Below are 20539 nucleotides of genomic sequence, written 5' to 3'. Positions count from 1 at the left end.
AAGTTCATGCATTTGTTGCCTCTTTAGTTATTTTACAAGTTTGAGAGCCTTTAATTTATAATTTTCTTCTCATGTTATATACAATCAAATGGGCTTACAGCTTCATTATGGGTCGATATAACATGCAACTCATGTATTAAGGCACTTGAAACAGTTAGTAGAGCATGCTGATTGCAAATCTATATCGGTGTATTTTGTTGAATGCTTCATATAAACAAGTATAGATTTTCATTCTTACTCATTTCATGAATGCTTCATATAAATAAGTATAGATTTTCATTACGTTCTAATTAAATTTAATTGAATTTGTATAACCATGTTTAAAAAATAAATAATGCTTTGTAGTTCTAATCTATAACGGTTTTAGTCATTTGTAATTTAACGTCGGTAAAAAGAAATGCAAGTTTCTATCTATAATGTACATTGTCCAACGTGGTGTGAGTGAGTATGTCTGTGGCAAAAACAAAATTAACAAAATCCATTATGCTTTTTCCACACACTAACAATTATAGTTTGTGTTAAGCGGTTAATGTTATGTTGATGGATTTATAAGTTATTAAATTTAAGAGAAATTAAATTGGCTCTTACCTTTTATTCCTATAATTATTCCTACTCATTAAAATTGTGATAAATCACCATTCAATTTAATTGTATTTGATATATTCCTAATATAGTTTTAATGATTTAGTTTAAAAAATATGGAAAGATGATACTTATCATAATTTTATTGGGTAGAAACATTTGTAAGCATAAAAAAAATAGGAATCAATTTAGTTTCTCTAAATTTAATTATCTTTATACATAACTACCATACGTTTCCTTTTATATACATGTTAAACATGCATCATGTTTAACAGTGGAATACTTATTAATGACTTTAAAAAAATGTGTTCGGATGTAATTAATCTACATTTTTATGCATTTATGTTGGTTCCTTCTATATATAAGTAATCATGTTAAAAGATGGATTACCTGCCAAATGACTTTAAACAAAGTAGCTGTGGATTAAATTACTGTAAACTAGATATGTTGCCCATGTTGCACATGATCCGTGTGCGTTTGATTTGAGTGTGATTTGTTTATAGATTAATAGGCATCGTTGTTGATTCTTTTAATTGACTTTGGATTATTTTCATACGGATCAACAGTCGGAGATGTTGTTGAATCTTTTAATTGACTTTGGATTATTTTCATACGGATCAACAGTCGGAGATGGATAAATAGAGGGCAGGAAAGAAACAAAAAAGTTAAATATGAGGACCAATATAGAAAAGATATACAAAAAAAAAATGACTAACACAGAAAGTCCAAGGATGAAAACAATCAAAAAAACGTGAGTTTTACTATTCCTAACACGTTGTTGACTCTTTTAGCAAAAAAAAAGGGCTTTGCCCCATGTCATTTTTTGTGTTTTTTATGAAAAAATGTATATGTTTTGACTGCAAGGATCAAAAGTATCGAAATGGCTAAATAATTAAAAGGGTTGGAATTAGTAAGTTTTTAGAAAAGAGACCAAAGTTTTCATTTCCTTAAAGTTTTATGACCAAAATTTGAATATTAAAATGTTAAAAAAAATACAAAAATTTTGATTACAAAGACCAAACATGTCGAAATAGCTAAAGAATAAAGGGCAAAGTTGATAAAAACATGAAGTAAAAGTTTTGATTGTAAGGACCAAACATGTCAAAATGGCTAATGAATTAAAAGGGTTGAAATTAGCAAGTTTTTAGAAATTAGACAAAATTTATGTGGCCAAACTTTAAATATTAAAATGTTCCAAAGTTGTAAAAATTTTGATTGCAAGAACCAAAATTATCAAATTATCAAAAGAATACTAAGTAAAATTGACAAAAACCATACAACTTTACGATTCCTAACTTTGAACATTTTTAATATATATATATATATACTAGCCGTTTACCCGCGCCAAGCGTCAGGTGCAGATATTTTATTCAAAAATTAAATTGTAGAGACGATTAATTCTTTTGCACAAATAGTTTACTACATATAAACAATTATCAATATAATTAAAATAATAATATATAAATGTACACTCTTGATTACAAACCTGATTATGTCAAATTGTGCAAATGTTAAAATAATAATATATAAATGTACACTCTTGATTACAAATCCGATAAATTATTTGTTTTTTTTGTCAGTATAATTATGATTTATGTTGTTTTTTTGTCACAACAGACAAGTAACAAATAAATCGACACTTAGGTAACAGATAAATCGACACTTAGGTAGCCAATATATAACCCACATGAGCTCGATCCACTCTAAATTTCTCATCTTTTTCGACCTTTTCACTTTCTCTCACCTTTGACTTTGACTCTGACTCATTAACAACCCCTAAAATTCCCCTTTGTCTCAAACTCCCCCAAGAAACAACTGCTTTTCATTTCATCTTATGCCCCCACACAACACTATCCTTATCCCACCTTTTTACCTCATTAAGTAACATACTTTTATTCTCTTTCACATCATCTTTCATTCTAGGAAAAAATCCGGTTTTTCCCTGTGACATCCCCATTTTCACGGCCAGAAAAGACCGATTTTTTTTTATGCTTTATAAAAATCAGAGTACTTCTTTTAATAAAAATGTTGCGGAATTTGTTCCCAGAAAAACATGAGAAATACGTTTTTAAAACATTTTCGAAGAAACGTATTTTGTTCATTTTAAAACATTTGGGATGTCATCGTTAATACAGAAACATAAGCATAAACAGAACTTACATTTATTTACACTAGTGATCTACATCTCTTTAAATCTCTCAGTGTAATGTGACTTCATATCAACACCTGTGATATAAATAAACTGAGTGGGTCAGGTTGGGAAACCTGGTGAGTACATAGGGTTTTCAACCCACAATAATATAATTATTATTTTCAAACAATCAAACAATCAACCCAATTACCCATCCCTATTATCTGCTTTATTCTTAAGGATCTACCCTAAGAATCAACTATTCCTCGTTCATACATTCCTAAGGATCATCCTAAGGAATCGGCACGAAGTCCATCGTCACCGGGGTTTAGGCACTAAGTCTGCATAGTCGCCAGAATTTATACAATAGGCACTAAGTCTGCATAGTCGCCAAGGTTTTGGCACCAAGTCTGCATGATCGCCAGGGTCTAGGTATCAAGTCTGCATGATCACCAAGGTTTAGAGTACACCGGGTGAACACATCGTTCACAACACCTACAGGTTACGAGCCTGATAGTGTTCCACTGGACTATCTTGGATAGTCCGTGGTTGTCATCCATACTCTGCTGAATGACGGGGACCTCATTTGGGAAAAAGGCTTCTCACATCGTACACCTCTCACCCACACCTTATAGTCTATATCACCTCTCAACTCATCATCCAACTCATATTTCATCTATTATATCTACCCATGTTTTACCCCAACATTTTCGTAGATATAAAATACATATATAGTTTAAATCATTTAAAACATGTATAAAAGCTTTCACTCAGCATAGACAGTAAGTATTCAGACAATATGCACACATAGCACGTAATTTATATTAAAATACTTCATATCTATGTGTAAGATGAAAGGGACTATGCACTCACCTGAGAAGATGGTGACTCGGTATTCGGACAACGCTTCGTTTACTTTCAAATAATTTCCTTTGACGAAACCTAGTATTATCACCACTAGATTTTAGTATAATATTACCGTGACTAATTATTAGTCTTATTATTATTATTATTATTATTATTATTATTATTATTATTATTATTATTATTATATAAGCGTTTAAACAATACTTTCCAACTACTATGTACAGACAGGGCCAGACATAAAACACCGGAGGGCAGGACCATTTTGGCGTATAGCACTTCTGAAATCCAACAACCCTATGCAGCCCTTTAAACCAGATTCCCCATACCGCGAGTAGTTAAAAGACATTATAACGACACTTATATAAGTCATAATAATAGCTCAAATATTTATTATAAATTTATAATAACAATACTAATTTTAAATATAAACTATATTTAAAATAGGGTAAGCATAACTTACTTTCAAGGGGATTTTAGCTAGGAGTCAGGCTCTGCGGGGGCAGAACTTCGTCGCTGAATCTTTCTAAGAAAGATTCGTGCAGCGCTTCAGCGCTCACCTTACTATACTAAAACTACAGAAAGAGAAGTCGAATCACGAGGGACCGAAATGCTCGGGGGATAAGGAGAGAAAGACTCTTGAATCAAGAGAATGGTGCAAGAAATATGAGAGCCCAAGGCTCTTATTTATACTAATTGAATTTTCAAAAACTACCCTCCATAATTACTTAATGACCTTTTAGTTATATAAACAACTAAACACCCCTCTATAATACTATTTTAAATGGATTTAATGATATTTGTACTAAACTAATGTCAAAAGAACTCAACATTAGTCTTATAATGACTGCATCGTCGATACCTTTCTAATGATATATACATATGTATATATATGTGTACGTATACATCATTTATACTTTATTTTAATACGTAAATATGCTATTATAATTTGTAACTCGTTCATACGCACTCCGTTTTTGACGTTCTTTCTATCCACGCGTAGGTGGAGACGTACTCTACAACTTTTGTTTAGAATTCGTCGGCTAATTTTGACTTTATTTTTAAAGTTATATTTTTAACAGGCCGGGACAGGATTGGTCTGTTAAAATCTCATAACTTCTATATCCGATGTCCATTTTCATCTGTATTTTTATCGTTACGCTACTAATAACGAGATCTTCGATTCTTGTTTAGGTTGTGTCGGCTAAAAATCAATCGATCTAAAATTCGAATTTCGGGTTGTACACCGCTAATCCGAAACTTCGAAAAATCATTACTTCTTCATACGAAGTCAGATTTGGGCGTTCTTTTTATCGATGTTCTTAGTTTAACATATTCTACGACTTTCTTTTAGAGCGCTAAGGCTAAATCTCTCTCTATCATAAATTACTATTTTACGCTTCCCGGTGCCGTGCCGGTTCCGACGCGAAACTTCGACGGGTCATAACTTCTTCGTTATAACTCGGATTTCGGCGTTCTTTATATGTACGGAAACCTTGTGACATATTCTACAAGTTGGTTAAGATTATTTATTCTAAATAATCTTTTTGTAGAAAAGTCATTTTCGACCCCTATTGCCTCTAAATTGACTAGGCCGGATCTGCGGGCGTTACAATTATCTCCCCCTTAGGATGCTTACGTCCCGGAATCATCAACAAAACAGAGCTCGTATAATGATTCCATACGTCATCTCTTCATCCTAGGTAATACTTATAACTTCTATATTCCTTCAAGTCTATCTCTTAGACTCATTGACTGTAAGCAGTACTCGATCGTGCACCTGCTCTCTACCTCACGCTAGACTTCAAATTATGACCTATCATCATGTGATGCACGTTTAGACTTAGGTCTCTTAGAGTTAAATTCTAAAATAGACTATGCCTTCCTTCATGTTCTAATGTGATACAATCAGACTTTAACATGCAGCGTTTCTGGCTACCAACTTCTTTAACAACGAACACGATACTTCTATTGATCGCTTTGATTTCAATTGTTTGGTTTAAGTCGGACGCTACATCGAACTTGGTTCCCTGAACCACGCAACATACTCATCGTAGTCGGACTCAATTCGGTACGACCACTAGGGTCGGAAATTAACAATCTTTTTAGTCATTATCGAAACGATGGTAATGACATACTTGAAAAAAAAATAGAATCAGTTACTAGCTTCTTGGTAACCTTGTGACTTTCCTTGATCCAAGTGTGAGTCCTGTGCTTCCGGTAGTATAGGCCTCTACTACCATTCACACCTACTCATACTCGTCCCAAGTATTGTCCCGCAGTTTCCCAAGTCACCATACAAGAAAATCACATAACATTTTAACACATCAGATAACAAAACGAAGGTTTTATTATTTCTTGAAACTATTACATAGGTGTCTAAGTTCACCCTAGACTATGCCTCTAATAGGCTACATCATACGACACTATGGCTACTGCATAACTTGATCTTTGGATATGAAGTCCTCATCATTGATTCCTTGCACGGTTTTCTGCTTCGTTGAGGATCATGTGGAATGCCCTTGGCCTCGGTGGCGTTTCTGGTCTTGCTGCCTTATTTTTCCCCGGGCAGTCCCTGGAAATATGCTCTTCCTTGTTACATCCATAACACACCTTCTTGTTGGACGCACACTTGCTGGCGTAATGCCCTGTCTTCCCACATTTGTAGCAAGTCACCTCCTCGCTACATTTCCCGAAGTGTTTCTTTTTACACTTCTCGCACCACTTGGTTTCACCTCTTCCTCCTTCTTCAATCTTTGATAATTTCTTTTGCTTGTTGGATTTTGATGATCCTTCATGTTTCCTTTTCTCGCCAACTTCAGCTCTCTCCAGACCTTTTTCCCTAATCTGGGTCTCAACATTCCTGGCTGCCCAGATGGCTCCTTTCAAAGTGGTTGCTTGCTTGACCATTGGTCCAAAGTCTGCTGGTAATCTATGGGCAAACTTATTGACCTTGGAGAGCTCAGTTGGAACTAGATAAGGAACAAGCTTCATTTTCTCTGTAAAACTTGCAGCATACTCAATGACACTCATCTTTCCCTTCTTTAGATTCTAAAACTCATTGTTGATCTCCAAAAGATCCTGCTCAGAGAAGTACTGCATTTTTAACTGCACTAGAAAATCCTCCCATGACATCTTGCTCGCTTCTCCTTTGGGCATCGAATCGGCTAGTAGCTTCCACCAGCTTAGTACTCCAGATTTCAACAAAGGAACCGCGAGAGCGGTCTTTTACCTGTTGCTACACTCGCAACTCTCAAACATTATCTCCATCTCGGAGATCCAGTTCATGACTTCCACCGGCGTCGGGCTTCCAGATAGACTCGGTGGTTTGGATGCCATGAAATCCTTGTATTTGCATCCACGTCCATCATTTCCTCCATCCTGGTGGTTTTGCCTAACTATCGGTGGGTTGGCTTAACCAACAGTCCCACTGTAGTTTCCCTCCTCAGTCCGCCCTTCGTTCAACTCGGGCTGTTCGATCTGTATGGTTGCTTCTTCTCGATTTTGCTGGAGCAAACGTCTGGTTTCCTCCATTTGATGATCCAACATCACCTGGATCATTGCTTGCACTCCGGCCATTGTTATTGGCTCAGCAGCGATTACCACAACCGGTATTTGCTCAATCACCGGGGGTTGGTTCCGGTTCCCATTTGCATTCATGTTTCCACTACGGGTCCTTGCCATCTTGATCTATACACCGAATAAGGTGAATCTAGACCTTAACTTAAGATTGACGTTTAAATCATCCTTATCACTCCGAAATGTTTATATGCTAGTTCTAATATCGTATTCATACGTTTAAAATCCTAAACACATAAGGTTTCCAGATCCGGTCGGCAACAGACCATAGATCCGATCAAACTATAACATCATTTAGCACGTAAAAGGAATTTAGGCATCATTCCTAAAATAAGCTAGTGCTTGTGTCTATTCAGGTGCAGTACCTAAATCTATTTGACACACTCCTCACAATCATCACTTAGCATTCTATGTTTAAGTCTAGAAATAAATCCATATTCCTAGTTCGCTTAAACTAATGCTCTGATACCAACTGTGACATCCCCATTTTCATGGCCAGAAAAAACCGATTTTTTTTGTTTATGCTTTATAAAAATCAGAGTACTTCTTTTAATAAAAATGTTGCGGAATTTGTTCCCAGAAAAACATGAGAAATACGTTTTTAAAACATTTTCGAAGTAACGTATTTTGTTCATTTTAAAACATTTGGGATGTCATCGTTAATACAGAAACATAAGCATAAACAGAACTTACATTTATTTACACTAGTGATCTACATCTCTTTAAATCTCTCAGTGTAATGTGACTTCATATCAACACCTGTGATATAAATAAACTGAGTGGGTCAGGTTGGGAAACCTGGTGAGTACATAGGGTTTTCAACCCACAATAATATAATTATTATTTTCAAACACTGAAACAATCAACCCAATTAACCATCCCTATTATCTGCTTTATTCTTAAGGATCTACCCTAAGAATCAACTATTCCTCGTTCATACATTCCTAAGGATCATCCTAAGGAATCGGCACGAAGTCCATCGTCACCGGGGTTTAGGCACTAAGTCTGCATAGTCGCCAGAATTTATACAATAGGCACTAAGTCTGCATAGTCGCCAAGGTTTTGGCACCAAGTCTGCATGATCGCCAGGGTCTAGGTATCAAGTCTGCATGATCACCAAGGTTTAGAGTACACCGGGTGAACACATCGTTCACAACACCTACAGGTTACGAGCCTGATAGTGTTCCACTGGACTATCTTGGATAGTCCGTGGTTGTCATCCATACTCAGCTGAATGACGGGGACATCGTTTGGGAAAAAGGCTTCTCACATCGTACACCTCTCACCCACACCTTATAGTCTATATCACCTCTCAACTCATCATCCAACTCATATTTCATCTATTATATCTACCCATGTTTTACCCCAACATTTTCGTAGATATAAAATACATATATAGTTTAAATCATTTAAAACATGTATAAAAGCTTTCACTCAGCATAGACAGTAAGTATTCAGACAATATGCACACATAGCACGTAATTTATATTAAAATACTTCATATCTATGTGTAAGATGAAAGGGACTATACACTCACCTGAGAAGGTGGTGACTCGGTACTCGGACAGCGCTTCGTTTACTTTAAAATAATTTCCTTTGACGAAACCTAGTATTATCACCACTAGATTTTAGTCTAATATTACTGTGACTAAATATTAGTCTTATTATTATTATTATTATTATTATTATTATTATTATTATTATTATTATTATTATTATATAAGCGTTTAAACAATACTTTCCAACTACTATGTACAGACAGGGGCCAGACATAAAACACCGGAGGGCAGGACCATTTTGGCGTATAGCACTTCTGAAATCCAACAACCCTATGCGGCCCTTTAAACCAGATTCCCCGTACCGCGAGTAGTTAAAAGATATTATAACGACACTTATATAAGTCATAATAATATCTCAAATATTTATTATAAATTTATAATAACAATACTAATTTTAAATATAAACTATATTTAAAATAGGGTAAGCATAACTTACTTTCAAGGGGATTTTAGCTAGGAGTCGGGCTCTGCAGGGGCAGAACTTCGTCGCTGAATCTTTCTAAGAAAGATTCGTGCAGCGCTTCAGCGCTCACCTTACTATACTAAAACTACAGAAAGAGAAGTCGAATCACGAGGGACCGAAATGCTCGGGGGATAAGGAGAGAAAGACTCTTGAATCAAGAGAATGGTGCAAGAAATATGAGAGCCCAAGGCTCTTATTTATACTAATTGAATTTTCAAAAACTACCCTCCATAATTACTTAATGACCTTTTAGTTATATAAACAACTAAACACCCCTCTATAATACTATTTTAAATGAATTTAATGATATTTGTACTAAACTAATGTTGAAAGAACTCAACATTAGTCTTATAATGACCGCATCGTCGATACCTTTCTAATGATATATACATATGTATATATATGTGTACGTATACATGATTTATACTTTATTTTAATACGTAAATATGCTATTATAATTTGTAACTCGTTCATATGGTGTTAACCGATGAAAATACACTTTGTACCTTACCAAGTCGTTAGTAGAGCGTGTGTGGCTAACCGGTATGCTAACAAGGACTAGTAAGAGTGGCAAAGGGAAACTTGGATTTATTATAGATCGGTGGAGCTATGTGGTTAACCAGCACATCGATTAGGTAATAAAGTTAAGGGTACCAAGTCAATATGCATGGTTATTCACACCTTGTTTGTGATCCTTGGCATCCCAGTCACAAACTTGAGAGGGCACAATCGAGATTCAAACATGGCATTGAAAGTTCAATGTATCTCACAAGTGTTCGAATAGTGTCTAAGGCTGCAACTATATTTGGTAAATACTTGACCCGATTGACCATGGTCATTTTGGGTTGCCTTCACCATAACAACTTGACAGGATGATCTATAATGAGAGAAGAAATATTATTAATATATTATGAGAATGATATAAGGAACAATAATATTGTTATTTGATTAATATAAGTCACAAATTAATTAGGAATTAATTTGGTGACTTAAAAAGATTAATTGAATAAAGGGGTATAAACTATCAATTGTATGATAGTAGTATTTTGAGCACTAACTCCTTAGGGATAAAGGGTGGACAGATTTTAGGGTTTGGATAAACCTAAAAATCATCCAAAGGCTTATCAATAAGGAGATTGTATTGCTTAGAGCCTAAGTTATCCAATTAGGGTTTTAAGGGTGAAACCCTAGGAGACTCACTAGTATAAATACACCCATAGGGGTGAGGAAATCGGCACCCTTGGTATTGGAGAAGCCCTGGCCGATTTCTCACCCTCATCCATCTCTCTCAAATCATCCTCTTGCTAGTTGGTGTTTGCAAGCCATTAGAGGAGTGACATTTGTGACTTTAAGCTCCAAGGACAAGAAGATTCAAGCAAGTAATTCAAGGTATTCTTTTAGATCTGATTTCTTGTGTTATTATACTAGATATATCAATAAAAGTCTTGGATACATTGCATGTTCAATTAGAGAAACCTAGATCCAAGCATTAGGGTTTGTATGTGCACATAGGAATGTTCTTATGGCCAAAACCCAACAGTGGTATCAGAGCCTTGATTGGTTTCTATTGAATTGATGCATTGGTTGCTTGATTGTTGTTTGAAAAAATTCGAATTTTGTCAATCTGCCTGATGAACTCGGCGAGTCCCATAGTGGACTCGACGAGTAGGCCTCGACTCGACGAGTCCATTGTGGTACTCGACGAGTCTGAGCGTCAGGAGGAGCTAATTACGGGATTTCTTGCTGTCTATCTTAAGGAAACTTGCCTTTATCTTAATGGGTCAATATAAATCCGATTTTATTATATATATGAGTAGATCCCTGACCTAATTCAAGATAATTACCAATTAATTGAATAATAATTTCCTTATGTGATAATTGATTAATTATGTTAATTAAATTGGTAAATTGTTTTGCAAGAGATATCAAATATGGATAATTATGAGATTAAATGGTTAATTTAAATTATTTGTTATTTGATCCCTTGTGTTTTAAAAGGTTTAAAACTAATCCTCAAGTTTTGAAATTTAGTTTTGTGATTAAAAGTTTAATTTGGACAATTTAAATTTCAAACCCTAGAATTTTAAAAGTTTAAAATTCTACCCTATACTCTATATGATTACAAGCTTAATATATATATATATATATATATATATATATATATATATATATATATATATATATATATATATATATATATATGTATAATTAAAATGCTAGTCTTACCGTTAGTAGGCCTCATTCACGAAGTCAGTCTGTAAGGTGGGTATAAGGTTGCTGCCTATAAAATGGCGCTTAATCGGTGTACACTCACACCCACCGCTTGCTTGATCGGTGGAGGGTCGTTAGCCGAACGGGTAGGATAGGGCAACTTCATCTCCTCGTTAAAAGTATAATATTAAATACAAAATAACTACATGTTTTTCAAAAAATTCCCAATCCTAGTTACTTTAGGAAAAGTGAATTGATGCAATCCCATGAAATTACACTTTGCACCCTTGCTAAGAAGTTAGTGGAGCGTGTGTGGTTTACCGCCACACTAATTGGTTCTAAGCATAAGTAGCAAACGGTGATTCATTGTTTATCATAGTTCGGTGGAGCATGTGTGGTTTACCGGCACATCGAATAGGTGATCGTTACAATGAAGGCGCCGTGTAGATTTGCATGGTTATTCACACCCACTTTGTGATCCTCGGCATCCCAGTCACAAACGAGAAAGGCATATCGAGATTTAAACATGCCATTGAAAAGTTCAATGAATCTCATCGAAACCTAGGAATTCTCAACACGTTTAAAACTTAAAGGTAATGTTTTCACGGTGGAGAATTAGTGAATCGTTATTCACTTACCTTCAAATTGTTTGCATGTTGGATTACGACATCCCTTTTCTAATATGTAAATAATGTTGTTGGATCCTAGCCCTAATTTTCCTTATTTGGTGATAATTATGGATTCAAATTCTAATCAATCTTTGTCCTTTCTATTTATAGATATCGAACGCCAACAACGCTGCTGCTAGTTCATTCACATTGATGAGCCTTTGCCAAAAGGTGACTTTCGATGGAACGAACTTTAGTGAATTGACAAGATACATTCGCATGATTGCTCGCTATGAGGACAAGGAGTATGTCCTCGATGAAAAGCTCGAAAAGATCAATCCAGAAATCCCTACTCTGGCTGAAATCACCGCTTTTGAAACTCATGAGCATGATGCAACGAAGGTTCATTGCATCATGATAGCCACTATGAGCTCCGAATTCCAAAAGTCCTATGAGGATATGTATCTATACGAAATGCATCAAGATTTATTGGAGAGATACCATCAAAACGCGAGGCAGGAGCGTTACGAGATCTTCACTAACATGATATATGCTAAAATGGGACATGGAGAATCTCTAACTGTACACTTGAAAAAGATGCAAAGGTATGTCGATCGTCTTCGCAAGTTGAATGTCGACTATAGGGAAGATTTGGCTATCGACATGGTACTTCATTCCTTGCCTCCGTGTTACAACCAATTTAGGATGACCTACCACATGAACAAGGAAGTGGTCACCCTAAGTAAACTCCAAGGTCTCCTAAGGGTTGCTGTCTTGCTGAGAGCAACCTCAAGGACAAGTCTGTTGCACCAACTCTCAATCCACCCGTTGCTCCTGTTTTGGATATTGGGAAAGGAAGGGGCAAGAAGTGGAAGGCTCCATCTAAGAGCCACCGCAAGGGAAAGTCCCGAGATGGTTCCTCTTCTAGTGGGACCAAAGTTGATCCCGCTAAGTCCAACTCTAACCCAAAGGAGGCAGAGTGCCACCATTGCCACAAAATAGGGCATTGGAAGAGAAGCTGCTGTCACACCCCAAAACCGATAACGGCGGAATACGTTTCGGGGTGGAGGACGTCATGTACAGTATCATCACAATTGAATAATAGTAAAAACAAGAAACATACAACCATTTCATTTACATAGTGAGTTTAATTACAAGTGTGTTTTTGTAATGTTCAACAAACACCAAAAGTAATACAAAATAAGAGATGGATCTTGTATGCTCCACCTTCTCCAAAATGATGCACCTGAACCTGTCTATCTTTGACCTGAGGATACAAGTTATTTTGAAAACGAATATCAGCATGACGCTGGTGAGTTCATAAGAGTTTAGTGTGAGTTTTGTATACATGCATTAGAACTGATAGTATGAAAAGTTGCAATTTACATTCATAAGTAATAGAAAACCCTAGAAAATCCTATATTTTCCAGAGAATACATTGTAAGTGAAAAACCTTAAGGAAACAAGAAATCTTCATTTGTGAAAAACTGTTTATTGTAAAAGTATATCATTGGATCTCCAATAAGTAATTTAATAAGATATGATATACCTGTAGTAGTGATAGAGGTGCAAACTCCCCTTAGTGATAGATACTTATTTACTTCGGGAATGTTAAATTAGACTTTATTTTAGTATTTTAGTGTGGATATAGTGTATTCCGTGTATGTTACTGATAGTGTGAGCAATAGAGAACCCCATGACCTTCCCGGTCATACACAGTATAGTGAAGTAGTGGCATCCCTGGGCCTGCACGGCTTGGACTGAAATTAACAGTCGGGATGTACTAGTGTCTGCCCCGTATAGATCTATACATGTAGTGTCGTCTTCCGATCGGAAAAACTCTGGGCATAGTATGTAGCGAATAGAGTATCTCGTAGTGAGTTAGTGTGTTATCTTCTGTTTAGTGCCTTTTCTTGTATTATAGTGTGGTAGTCTTTTGTATAGCTCGTAGTGTGTTCTCTTACTAATGTATCGTCTCGTAATAGTGTGTAGAGTAGTAGTTATAGCGAGTAGTAATGGCCTTAACTATACCTATTATAGTTAACTTAGTGTGTATAGTTCTTACCAATTTAGTGGTTTAAACATCGGATGAAATGAAAATGTTTGTATCCAACACTAATATACATGATATATAACTAAGAAATTAACGACAGTCGGACGGATAACAACTACCCTTAGCCCACAATCAAACAAGAACATGGAATAAGGCGAGCTATCGGTCCTAAGTCCTTCAAGTCTTACTTATATAAATATATTAGTGTGGTTACTTTTTATAAGAAACTTTATTTAGGAAATATCTTATCCAAAGGGAACATTTAAAAAAAATTGTTTATTTATTCAAAATAGCTTTGAAAACCAAAAATCCTTTTATAAGGCATAGTGATAAATCACATGTGATTAATTTCCATAAACATGTATAATTGACTTCTATCCCCCCCTAACACATATAAAAACAATTGAAAGGTTCATTAAAGGGGTATGAACTCACAGTTTATCGGAGGGTTCGAGTGTCAACGGATGCCCTGATTGCCAATGGTTCCTATAAATCATGTGATGACACATAATTGGGTTAGAACTAGGATGTTTCATGCTTAAACATGATGTATATACATTCTTAGGGATTGGCATAAAACACCGGAGGGCAGGACCATTTTGGCGTATAGCACTTCTGAAATCCAACAACCCTATGCGGCCCTTTAAACCAGATTCCCCGTACCGCGAGTAGTTAAAAGATATTATAACGACACTTATATAAGTCATAATAATAGCTCAAATATTTATTATAAATTTATAATAACAATAATAATTTTAAATATAAACTATATTTAAAATAGGGTAAGCATAACTTACTTTCAAGGGGATTTTAGCTAGGAGTCGGGCTCTGCAGGGGCAGAACTTCGTCGTTGAATCTTTCTAAGAAAGATTCGTGCAGCGCTTCAGCGCTCACCTTACTATACTAAAACTACAGAAAGAGAAGTCGAATCATGAGGGACCGAAATGATCGGGGGATAAGGAGAGAAATACTCTTGAGTCAAGAGAATGGTGCAAGAAATATGAGAGCCCAAGGCTCTTATTTATACTAATTGAATTTTCAAAAACTACCCTCCATAATTACTTAATGACCTTTTAGTTATATAAACAACTAAACACCCTCTATAATACTATTTTAAATGGATTTAATGATATTTGTACTAAACTAATGTCGAAAAAACTCAACATTAGTCTTATAATGACCGCATCGTCGATACCTTTCTAATGATATATACATATGTATATATATGTGTACGTATACATGATTTATACTTTATTTTAATACGTAAATATGCTATTATAATTTGTAACTCATTCATACGCACTCCGATTTTGACGTCCTTTATATCCACGCGTAGGTGGAGACGTACTCTACAACTTTCGTTTAGACTCCGTCGGCTAATTTTGACTTTATTTTTAAAGTTATATTTTTAACAGGCCGGGACAGGATTGGTCCGTTAAAATCTCATAACTTCTTTATCCGATGTCCATTTTCGTCTGTATTTTTATCGTTACACTACTAATAACGAGATCTTCCATTCTTGTTTAGGTTGTGTCGGCTAAAAATCAATCGATCTAAAATTCGAATTTCGGGTTGTACACCGCTAATCCGAAACTTCGAAAAATCATAACTTCTTCATACGAAGTCAGATTTGGGCGTTCTTTTTATCGATGTTCTTAGTTTAACATATTCTACGACTTTCTTTTAGAGTGCTAAGGCTAAATCTCTCTCTATCATAAATTACTATTTTACGCTTCCCGGTGCCGTGCCGGTTCCGACGCGAAACTTCGACGGGTCATAACTTCTTCGTTATAACTCGGATTTCGGCGTTCTTTATATGTACAGAAACCTTGTGACATATTCTACAACTTGGTTAAGATTATTTATTCTAAATAATCTTTTTGTAGAAAAGTCATTTTCGACCCCTATTGCCTCTAAATTGACTAGGCCGGATCTGCGGGCGTTACATTCCCCTGCCACCGCCATTCTTGGAACACCCAACACTTTCACAAACGAAGAAGGAGCATCATGTCTTTTTTTCCCATTTGAAGATGAAAAAGCAAACAAGAAAACATCCTTAACATTTCTCATGTGGGTCCCCGTTTGACTTTGACTTTGACTACTCAAGGTTCTACTACCTTTTGAAAGTCCAACCGCTACATGATCTATTTTAGGCCTTAAAGATTCCACCTTTTTGTCTTCTAACATTCCGGGAATTGAAGAGAATGAAAATTGACCTTTGATGGAGATGGAGGGTAGGATCTTAGGGGTGGGGTGAAGTTTTTTTTGGAGGGAGTTGACTTTTTTAGGGCGGTCAACGGCTACCCCTTTGACCCATCTGACCATTGCGATCCGTGAAGTGTAATTTGGGTCGTATTCGATTCGTTCAACTACACCTACTGATGAAGTGTTGCATTTTAGGTCAATTGTTCTTTGTGACTGTTTTGCCCCTCCCCCTATGTGGAAAATTGTGATACGACCCTTTGAATTTCTACCTGTTGACTTGTCTTTACCTGTAACGAATTGCCTAAGTGGCCTTTCAGAGCTCACATTTTGAGCACCTATAGGAATATGTTTAAGTCAGTAAAACTATTTTTGTTTGGATAAATCATAGATGCATTTCAGATAACAATATAATCAGTAATGTTCAAATCCTAAGCACCACATCTCTACAATCAAATTAAGAAAGCTAGAAATGACATCTCTTTGGTACTGATTATCCATCTTGAATTGAAAATATGCAACTTCGCTTTTGATGTCAAAAATGTTGTTTCTTATTAAAATCGAAGTTAGTGTTCAACAAGAAGAGCAACAAGCAAACAAATTCAAAAAGTCACCTATTTCATCAGCAATTCATAAAACACGTGTTTTCGGCATTACTATCACAAAATTAACACTCTGAGAGAACCAATATCCCAGCAAAGCTGGAACCTCAAAAACAGAACTTTGCCTTGGGTGACTACCGATACCCTTAAGCATTTTGACCTTATACAAACGTGGGTTTTGAGGCTAGAGACACACAGATGACACTCGAACATGTAATAATTTGAAAGAGCTAGGTTTGACATCAAAACTGGAACAAAGAATTTGTATTTGCACATTAATTCCGACATCAAATTCAATCTTTATTGAGCCCCTTTTTCAGATTCATTTCTCTTGAACATGATAATTTCAACTTCAAATTTGCATTAAAAAAAAAAAACTTACGGCTGATAGAGTGCTTAGATCTCATCTGAATGTTGCTAATCCTCGAAGTAATCTCAAGCGAGTGGTGCGAGTGTAGAGGATAGAGGAGATAAAGAGAGAACGTGGTGGCTTCTTGTCACCGAAAAAGTGTTACGAGAGCCCAGTAGGTGGCGGCGACGACGATCAGATACAAATACAGTGAGTGGTGCGAGGTTGGAGAGTGGGTGGTGATTCACTACCGATGGTGATGATAACGATGAGTTAGGCGGATGAGATGTGATGTCGGCTTTTCAAAATAGGGTTTTTGCTATTTGTTTGAGGGAAAATGCGAGCGTAGATGACAGAGGAGAAAAATAGTATGTTTACTTTTTTTATTCAAATTTATGAAACGTCAATGTTAATGCCATTAATTTGTCAAACGAAAATGTTAATATTTAATGCAATTAATTTGTAAATCGGAAATGTGATAAGAGTATTAAAAGGTATGAATAAATTGATTGTATATTATGCAATAAGTGTAGTACCTCTTAAATTTCAAGAAATGGGCAATATCCTTAATAATATAGTAATATATATATATATATATATATATATATATATATATATATATATATATATATATATTAATTTTTATGTATATGTTTCATTCGTTGTATGTTACAGTATTACTATGTTACTATTTAGTATTTGCTATTGATAGTATTATTTTCTTAATCCTTTTAATTATTAATTTCCTTGTATTACCAATCATAGCTATTGCTAAAGATATGTAGGTACCCATGTTTAGTATAAGCATATCGTCTATTTTTATTTATTAAAGTCCCTATGTTTGATTATAATTTTTGTTACTAAAATGGGTTAAAGTTTATTGTTATTTCTATATATCTTCTCAAAGTTGGTTACCATTTTACATGATTGTTAAGTTAGTTTATAGTAAGAGTTGGTTGTTGGTATCTATTGTCAAAGTTGGATGTGTTTTTTTTGTGAGCTTTTGATAGTTTATAATGAGTCCATCTGTGTTATATTATAAAGTTCCTCTATTTATACATACTATATTATAAAGTTTTTTTGTATTCAAATATTTATTTGAATCAACGATTATAATGTTACATAAATAAAAAAACATAAATCTCTTAATTAATAATTTATTTAAAATAATTAATAAACAATTATGAGTTTTACTATAAAGTTTTATTTAATATTGTAATCGTGGTTTTTTACGGGCTATAAACTATAGGGTGTGTGTGTATGTGTCTATATATATATATATATATATATATATATATATATATATATATATATATATATATATATATATATATATATATATTAGGTTATAAACCGTGAAAACTACGGTTGGTATATTTAAAATTTTGATATAGATAAAAAATAATAAATATTAAAAAAAAAAAAAAACAAAGATATTATCTATTGTAAGTAATTATGAATTAATTTGTTAAGCAAAATAAACATTATAATGCTATTACGATGTTATTTTGTATTTTCCAAATTTGAATTTAAATTGAAGTTGATTTCTTACCAAAAAAATAATAAAAATTATATAAAAATGTGTCAAAAAATATTCATGTGTCATTTTTTGGTTTTATTTATTACAATATATATATAGTTAGGTTCATGTGAGACGGCCTAATTTTGTGAGACCGTGAGACGCATTTTTTTATTTTTTTTTTTTATTTTTTTTAATTTTTTATAGTTAATTCAAGTTCGAAGATAATATTAAATTTTTTTTTTTTGGATTTTTCCATTTCTTTTGCATTTTAAAATTATTTTTTAGAATATGTCAGTGTAATATTATATTAGAATATTTCACGTATTTTTTTAAAAAAATGGAATTTATTTTTATTTTATTTTTATTCTTTTTAGTTAATTTAAATTCCGAAAACAATATTTAAAAAAAGGATTTTTAGATTTTTCCATTTATTCTGCATTTTAAAATTATTTTTTAAAATATGTCAGTGTAATATTTTATTAGAATATTTCACTTATTTAAAAAAAACGGAATTTTTTTTATTTTTTATTTTTTTCAATTTTTTAATTTTTTTTAGTTAATTCAATTTCCGAAAATAATATTTAATTTAATTTTTTTTTGATTTTTTTCATTTATTATAAATTTTAAAATTATTTTTAGATTTGGTTTCACGGTCTTACAAAATTAGAATGGTTTCAAATGAACCTGAATATATATATATATATATATATATATATATATATATATATATATATATATATATATATATATATATATATATATATATATATATATATATATATATATATATATATATATATATATATATATATATATATATGGCATCCATGAATAATAGACTTTTGAAGAAAGAGATAGAACTATAAATTCGGAAATGTCTGGATATCATATCAACCGTAAATGAACTTTTTGAAAATCGTAACGCCAAGACAATTGTAAGAATGATGTCAAATTAATTAACCAATTTATTGTATATTTGCAATTGAAATATTGGCTACCTAGCTAGTATTCTACATTCTACATAATGAATGCACAAAGGGGTTCGTTCATCAGGTTCTTCCGAACAATGAAGTCAATCAGACAATCAACCTGATACCTCAACATGGTTCCATTTGTTTGTGATGGTGTCGATGTAAACAGAAGCTTTGTTGTCAATACGAGGATCAGCCCAACGTCCTGCTTTGTCTTGATCACTTGGATACACTTTATAAGCCTTCATTGAGTCATCCCATGTATCGTTCCCACCACCTCTATGACTCTTCTTAATTTTGAAGATGCCAAAAAAAGATAAAGAAGACTTCCGTTGAGTTTTATGTCCTCCCATTTAGTTGAACTATTGAAAAGCAGATATTTCTGATAGGAAAATGTGTTTCTTAGGTATAGGTTTTTCTGTCAGCACAGGTGAGTCTCTTGTTTTGTAGAAGTCCTTGAATACACTCTACGGATTTTATAGTTGGATGCTACCTTTATTGGCAATGGAGCGGAGCCTAAGCAATAAAGAATCTTGATTTTTGTTCTAGACCGTAGAATGAATTGCATGGTGCATGCAGTTATGATATGATTTTAATGTTAAATGACTATCGCAGAAAATATGTTAATTATTTTCACTTCTCGAGTCATTATTAAATGTTAACAAGAAATAGCAAAAAGAAGGTTCCGAAGTATTTGCATTTTTATTTTTAGGATATATAGAAGCGTTCAATCAAAAACATTTCTTATTGTTAGAAAATTTAAGAAAAAATTTTGACCACACAACCTTTTTATATTAAAACCATCAAATAATATTAAAATAAATGTAAAATTAGTTAAAAATT

At 33.9% G+C, this 20539-nt stretch overlaps 1 pseudogene; it reads right to left on the bottom strand.

Annotated features, from left to right (window-relative positions):
- Nucleotides 1–2245: 2245 nt before the first annotated feature.
- LOC145007097 (large ribosomal subunit protein uL2mz, N-terminal part-like) lies at nt 2246–20049 on the bottom strand (annotated as a pseudogene).
- Between the last annotated feature and the right edge of the window lie 490 nt (nt 20050–20539).

Source organism: Lactuca saligna, chromosome 7, assembly GCF_052625555.1.
Source record: "Lactuca saligna cultivar CGN05327 chromosome 7, ASM5262555v1, whole genome shotgun sequence".
NCBI lineage: Eukaryota > Viridiplantae > Streptophyta > Magnoliopsida > Asterales > Asteraceae > Lactuca > Lactuca saligna.
This window is presented reverse-complemented; position numbering and strand designations above follow the sequence as displayed.